Source organism: Hipposideros armiger, unplaced genomic scaffold (assembly GCF_001890085.2).
Source record: "Hipposideros armiger isolate ML-2016 unplaced genomic scaffold, ASM189008v1 scaffold_274, whole genome shotgun sequence".
NCBI lineage: Eukaryota > Metazoa > Chordata > Mammalia > Chiroptera > Hipposideridae > Hipposideros > Hipposideros armiger.
Genome location: NW_017731624.1, coordinates 831,296 through 837,684, shown reverse-complemented (window position 1 = coordinate 837,684; position 6,389 = coordinate 831,296). Strand labels below are relative to the sequence as shown.

Genomic DNA, 6,389 nt, shown 5'->3' with positions numbered 1-6,389 from the left:
AACATTTGTTCTTCAATTTTCAATTTAGCTCCAGGCCCCATGCCTCCTATTGGTCACCCAATTGATATATTTATGTTACCTACCTGGTCCCTATAGGAATTTGAGATTGTAGCCCCAGCCTTGTAGGTAACAGGGAAATTGGACATTTTCAGAATGATCGAAATGGTATTTCAGAACTATCACTCATCTATAAGTAGGGTTGCCAGATAAAATATAGATGCCCAGTTAAATTTGAATTTCAAATAAACAAAAAAATGTAATATAATATGTTCCATACAATGCAAATTACTCATCATTTTTCTGAATTTCCAACTTAATTGAACATCCTGTTTTTGTTTTTTTTCTCAATCTGGCAACCCTACTCATGTGGCATATACCAAATTAATTGGAGGAAAGACAAGATGAGATCAAATGGATCAAATGTGGAGGGCGTGCAATAGCCCCAGAGAGAGATGGAGAACGCGCCCTGATAATCGGACAGATGGCTGGATTGGAGGTGGAGACGAAGGAAGAATGGGCAGTTCATGCAACCTGCTTAGAGAAGTGGGGCAAAAGCAGAGAAGTAACCCAAGAGTTACAGAAACGCAATTCATGCTACAGATCCACCACTTAATTAAACAAGATACTCCTAGCCTCAGTTTTCCCATCACCACTTCATAGTGTGTCACGAGGAGGAGAGAGATCGTAGAAATGCTTTACAAGCACTGCACAACATGAGTTGTTATTGTAAAGGCCCCAACCCTGTTCTTTGCAACACACACTACTGCTAACACCATGCTGCTTCCATGCTGTTCTTGCCCAATTATTCTGAACACAAGAGTAAAATGTCACCTTGTTCCATTGCCCCATTGGGCCATGCTGCTTGCATTTGTATAACTCCCCACTCTTCCACATGGGCCCTTGTAAGTGCTCAGAGTTTCCTGTCCTTGGCAAACTCGATGACCTTTCCCCTGCTTTTTTAGCGAGCCATTGGTGTATTAGGGCAGAGTTGGGAACACAGCCCACAAGCAGAAGCTGTGACCCTCCAGGTAGCTTTCAGACCATGATGGGGCCCTGTGGGTCCCATCTAATGTGCCTGTACACCTGGGTTCTCTGTGCTCAACCATCAGGCAGAAACCTGCTCTGCAGATGACATGAGGCAATGGGCCCTGAGACTGACCCTCTCCTCTGCCGCTTTCTAACTCTTTGACTTGGGACAGATCAGGTGGCTTTTCCATCCAAATGTAAGGTTTCATTTTGTTACCTGATGTCCTTTTACTTTACTTGCTTTTTCCTTTCTTCACTCCCACTTTATGACTAGTGTTTACACTAACAGAGTCAACAATTTCTTTCTGAGTTACACATGATGGAGGCCTAAGATGCTTTCCCTTGCCTGGATTTCTTCAAGTCACCATGCCCCTGCCCTCAGGGAGCTCTGCCTTCCTTGCACACACCCCCAGACTGGGGCTCCCACCAGGACGCTGCACCTTTCCTTGGCTTCTGTTGCCACCTGCAGGATCATTTGAGGGAGAGTCTCAGAACCCCGGATGACAGTAGAAAAAGAAGGCAACAGCAGCAGAAAATCTTTGGGCTTCACCAGTTGTCAGGAGATTTCATGAGGCACAACCTCATCACCTCTTGGGAGCTCAAACTCCAATATTGAGTTAGCTGAGTGAGTTTGGGCAAGTCACTTCTTTGAGCCTATATCCTCACCTCTAAAACAGTATTTGATATCCATACAGTTGCTTTCATAGTGATTATTGATGGGTCATTCATTCATTTATGTATCCATGAAGCAGACACAACGTTGAATACAGAGACATGAAAAAAATAAGCTTTCCCAGGGGGAACCACAATCTCACAGTGGCATCAGTCCATCTATAGGAAACTGTCAGTTTGTTGTGACACTTGCTACAACGGAGGTATGAACATGTGTCATGTGAACTAAGTAGTGACTAACTCTGGTGCAAGCAGGGAAGGCTTCGCAGTAGACATGACATGTGAGCTGGATGTGGAAAAACACATTGTAGCTCCCCAGAATTTGGAGGAACACACAAGACTTGTTTACCATTTAGAGAAGAGGGGAAAAGACATTCCAGAGAAAGGAAGCAATGAACCAAAGTGCTTTGACCTCGCTTGCTCTAGACAGTTCCCAAGGAATGACTGAACTTGGAGATCCTGAAGCAGGCTTGGTAGGAGAGAACTGTGGGGACAGCGAGTTTTGCCAGCTTCAAAGCAAGGAGGCAGCCACTCACTCTGCCCATGGTGAGGCCCAGCCCTGGCAGAAATCTAAGACATGAATGAGGAAGAGGCGCTACAAGGTTGGGAAAAGAACATTGAAGTCAACATGGGGATGCCTGCTTCACGACCCAGGCTCTGCCTTCCACTCAACACATGACTTCGGCTAAGTTAGCGATCCTCTCTATGCTTCAGGTTCCTCATGTGCAAACAAAGATGATTATACCCACCTCAGCATTAATGTTCCACTATCCAAGCAAAATCGCCAAGACAGTGCCTGACACAGATGTGCTCAGATACGTTAGCCATTGGTATTACTGTCAGATCCGTGCCTTCAGGAAGTTATTTTACCTCACCAAGTTATTTTACTTACTTTCCTCATCTATAAAATGCAAATAACATAACAGTGTTTGCCCTGGATGCATCAGGAATTAATTGTGAAGATACCATCAAGTAACATAAGCTGTAAAGTTCGTATAAACCTGTTATAAATAAGAGTAGAGAATGAGATCATCAAACCTACAGTTTTAAAATATACTGTGTGCCTATTATTTATAAGCCATTTTTATTTTCATCGCTTCATTTAACTTTTCCTAACATCAACCGTATAAGGTAGGTATCGTGTTTATGTTCATTTTACATGTGATGAAAGGGAGAGTCAGAGAGCTTAGGTTCATTCATGTAATAGATGCTCTCTGAGCAGGTACTGTGCATGGAGCCATGACAAGAGAGGATCATGGGAGTTATAGCCAGTCAGAGGGAACAGGGGTGATGTGCATGTTGGCAGGGCCAGGCTCAGTGCTGAGACTCCTCTGTCCCTCTCACTCTCTCAGTGATCTCTCCAGCCTCATGGCTTTCAGCACCACCTGTATGTATCCTGACAACCACACATTTCTATCTCCAGCCCAGCCCTCTCTAGACATGCGGGTCAACCTAGTCTACCTCTCTACCAGTTTTTCTAAGAGATACCTCATGCCCAGAGTTAAGCCCTTCTCCACCTCTTCTTCACAGTCTTCCAGTCTCAGAGTCATCTTTGCTTCCTCTCTTTCTCTCACTTCCCACAACTGAACAGGAATCTTTTAAATTCTCCTTTGAAAAACACATCCAGAATCTGACCACTTCTCTCCACCTTCAGCAGTACCCCCGGCCTGACAGAGCATCCTCTCTTACCTTTATCATTACGGGAGCCTCCATTGTGCTCAATTATTCTCAACACAGCAGCCAGTGTGATCCTGGGAACACAAAAAGTCCATCCAGTGCTCAAAACCCACAAATAGCTCCCCATCTCTTTCACTTTAATGCCAAAGTCTGTAAAATGTCTGACTACAAGCTTGGCAAGGGGTCATTTATTGGCACATAGTAAGCACTCTATAAATATGTACTGAATGGATAAAATAACTATACAAGAGTTTAGTTGCATAGTGGTAGCTGCTATGAGCAAGAAGTACTACTATAAGAGGAAATGCATAGGGAGAGAGCCAGAATTCCAGTTGGATCTTACAGCTCTAAGTTCAGAGCTTGTTCCACTAAGACAGTGTACAACAGACTCCCTGGCACAGAGTAGGTGCTTTCACATGCTAAAGGAACTGGGATCTGAGGTGAGTTCAGAAAACAGGGAAAGCCTTCCCTCACCTTCTTTCAGAGGCTGCCCAGCTATCTCCCTCTCCCTCTCTCTCTCTCTCTCTCTCTCTCTCTCCACATGCTTCCATGCACACACCCACACACATCCTGCCTTCCCTGGCCTGTTTTCCTTAAGTTGGAGACTTTGTGTCTCCTTAAAATGTAAACAGTCTTCAAGAGGAAGAATAAAAAGTCACCTGGACTTAGCCAGGTCAAACTGGCTCTGCTAGAGAGATGTGCAGGGACCCTCTCCCCTAAACCTTATGGCAGGTGAGAGAGAGGCCAGATCTACTGGAGGATGCTTGATGCCTGAGAGAAGAAGGAAAGAGAACAGCACTGGAAAGAAATGGCTGCAAACTGGGAAGATACCAGTCCCACCTCACCAGTTAGATGGAGACATGCCTTGGGGTACTGGAGAACTTGGAATAAGGTTGCCCTCTGCCGGTGAACCTATGAAATCCACTCACAGTGGAAAAGTGAAGAGATACCTGAGCGAGGAACAGCCCGACTAAACTGTAACCCGACTGCACGTATTAACACATCTCGGATGGGCGCATCACAAATAAAGGGCACACAGGTCTGGGTAAGGTTGGCCCAGTGGGGTTCACAGAGGTATCTGGTCACATTGGGACGGTCAGCCGGCTGTCTGAGCCTGACGCCACTCTATCTTTGATTTGTCTCTTTTGCTCTGAGGACACCATCTTCCAGCAACTTGGCCTGCTCAGACCTCCCCTGGGGCTTGCCTCCAGGAAGGACACGCCCTGCACAGGCGGATTCACAGGTGTGGACCCCGGGCAGCTCTTTCTCTGTGTAAATTAATAAATGACCCTCGGCAGGGTTATCACCGCCCAGCCCTTCCCAGTCAGGCCACGGGAGATGAGGCCGGCGGGGGTCGCAGGCACGAGAGGGCGAGCCAGGCTGGGACCCTGAGCTGAGAACTGGCCTCACGCCAGGCAGATGCCCTTCCTGGGGTGAGATCGGGCCCCACCGAAGTCTCCAGAGGGTCCAGGGAGGCGCAGAGGATAAAGCACAAGCGGGTAGATGAGAGTGCATTTTGAGGGGAGGAGTCTAAGGCTTCCCTCCGACTCTGAAGGGCTCCCAGCAAGAGGAAGGGGGAAGACCCCTCGCAGGGAAGGTCCCGCCAGCGGGAAGGAGCCCTGGCTGTCCTGCGGGTCTAGCCTACCTTGGGCTCAGCCCCCACCCCCACCGCCCCCCACTCACCGCAGCGGCGAGTGTCACCTAAGATTCAGGAAGAGAGTAGGTGGGAGCCGCCGCCGTCTGACTCTCTGCCCGCAGGGCGGGCCACCTGGAGGCGATCAAAGTGAAGAAAGATTTTCTCAAACCCCGATCCCGAGCCCTACGAAGGGACGCCCAGGCGCCTACAGACCCCGGAGTCAGCGTCCGCCACCCAGGCGCCCTTCTCCAAGCAGGGAATCTCTGCACCACCGCCCTCGTGGGACTTGGGAGCCTCAAAAGAGGCGCCGAGTTTCCTTGGAGATGGGCACAGCATACAGAAGTTTGTTTTCTGCGATCTCAACTGCAGGATCTTCAGCTTTCGGGACTGAGCCCCCGCTCAATGTCTCGGGACTGCAGCGGGGTAAGGTTGGGGTCAAGTTTACCCCGGTTTCGGGCCTGCGCGTCGTAGGCATCAGCACCTCCTCTCTGCGCGGGAGGAATCCGGCAGAGCAGGGCTCGGAAAGGTCCACAGTCGGCGAGAGGAAGGGGCGGTGCTGTCACCTGGCCGCCTCCTGGGGACCTAGGAATTTGGTGCAGTCACACCACAGACGAGACAAACTCCACCCAACCCAAGAAAAGGAGGGCTTTTCTCCCCTACCTGCCCCAGGGGAAAGCAAACGGTCTCTGGCATTTTCCTGCATTCCTGCTGCCTGAGGTTGGCCGTGGTGGGCCGGGACGGAGGAGTTGCCCTCAGGGGGAGCAAACTTGACCTCTGCCAAGGGCGCGCAGTCCGCCCCAGATCCGCCAGCCCTCCTGGGAACAATGCCCCTTTGTCCCCGCCCTCCTGGTCCTGGTGCTGACCCTCCCAGCTCAGGGCGGCTTCCTCCCCGCAGAGGATTCCAAAGACAGCCAGTAGCCTCACTCACCTTAGAGGCCTCTGGCTGGGAAGGAAACGGGCCTTCCTTATCTCTCCGAAAGAGTGATGTAAGGGAAGAGAACTTTTCCTGTGCCCTGAGTATGTGCCAGCACTTGCATCCTCTCTGACAGCCTGGTCCAGAGGAATCATTACCCACAGTTAGGTTATGTAGCCTGTGCAAGGTCCCATGATTGGTAAATGGCAGAGGGGGATCTCAAACCGGGGGCTGTTTTAGAGAAATTACAGATACATATGTACATACATACATAAATACATGAATATATAGTTTCTTTCCACCATCCAGGGTTGAGGAGTAACATTTTGACACTGTCCACTTTCCATCTAGACCATCCAAAACTGTGGTTGGCATCTGCCTTACTCCAGTTCTTCCACACGCCCCAGTAAATCCCATCTTCCTCCCCGCCCCCCCTTCACCTCCCTCCCTCTTTACCTGCCCTAC

The 6,389-nt window shown here is 49.4% G+C and overlaps 1 long non-coding RNA gene across 2 annotated transcripts in view; it reads right to left on the bottom strand.

Annotated features, from left to right (window-relative positions):
* LOC109390543 (uncharacterized) overlaps positions 1 to 6,144 on the bottom strand; it is a 29,399-nt gene extending 23,255 nt beyond the window's left edge. For both annotated transcript variants that reach the window (XR_002125600.1, XR_002125601.1), the window contains exons 1-3: positions 5,672 to 6,144; positions 5,059 to 5,593; positions 3,388 to 3,449 (exon numbers count right to left, since the gene is read on the bottom strand). This is a non-coding gene — a long non-coding RNA (uncharacterized LOC109390543). The remainder of the gene's footprint in view (positions 1 to 3,387; positions 3,450 to 5,058; positions 5,594 to 5,671) is intronic.
* Positions 6,145 to 6,389: the final 245 nt, after the last annotated feature.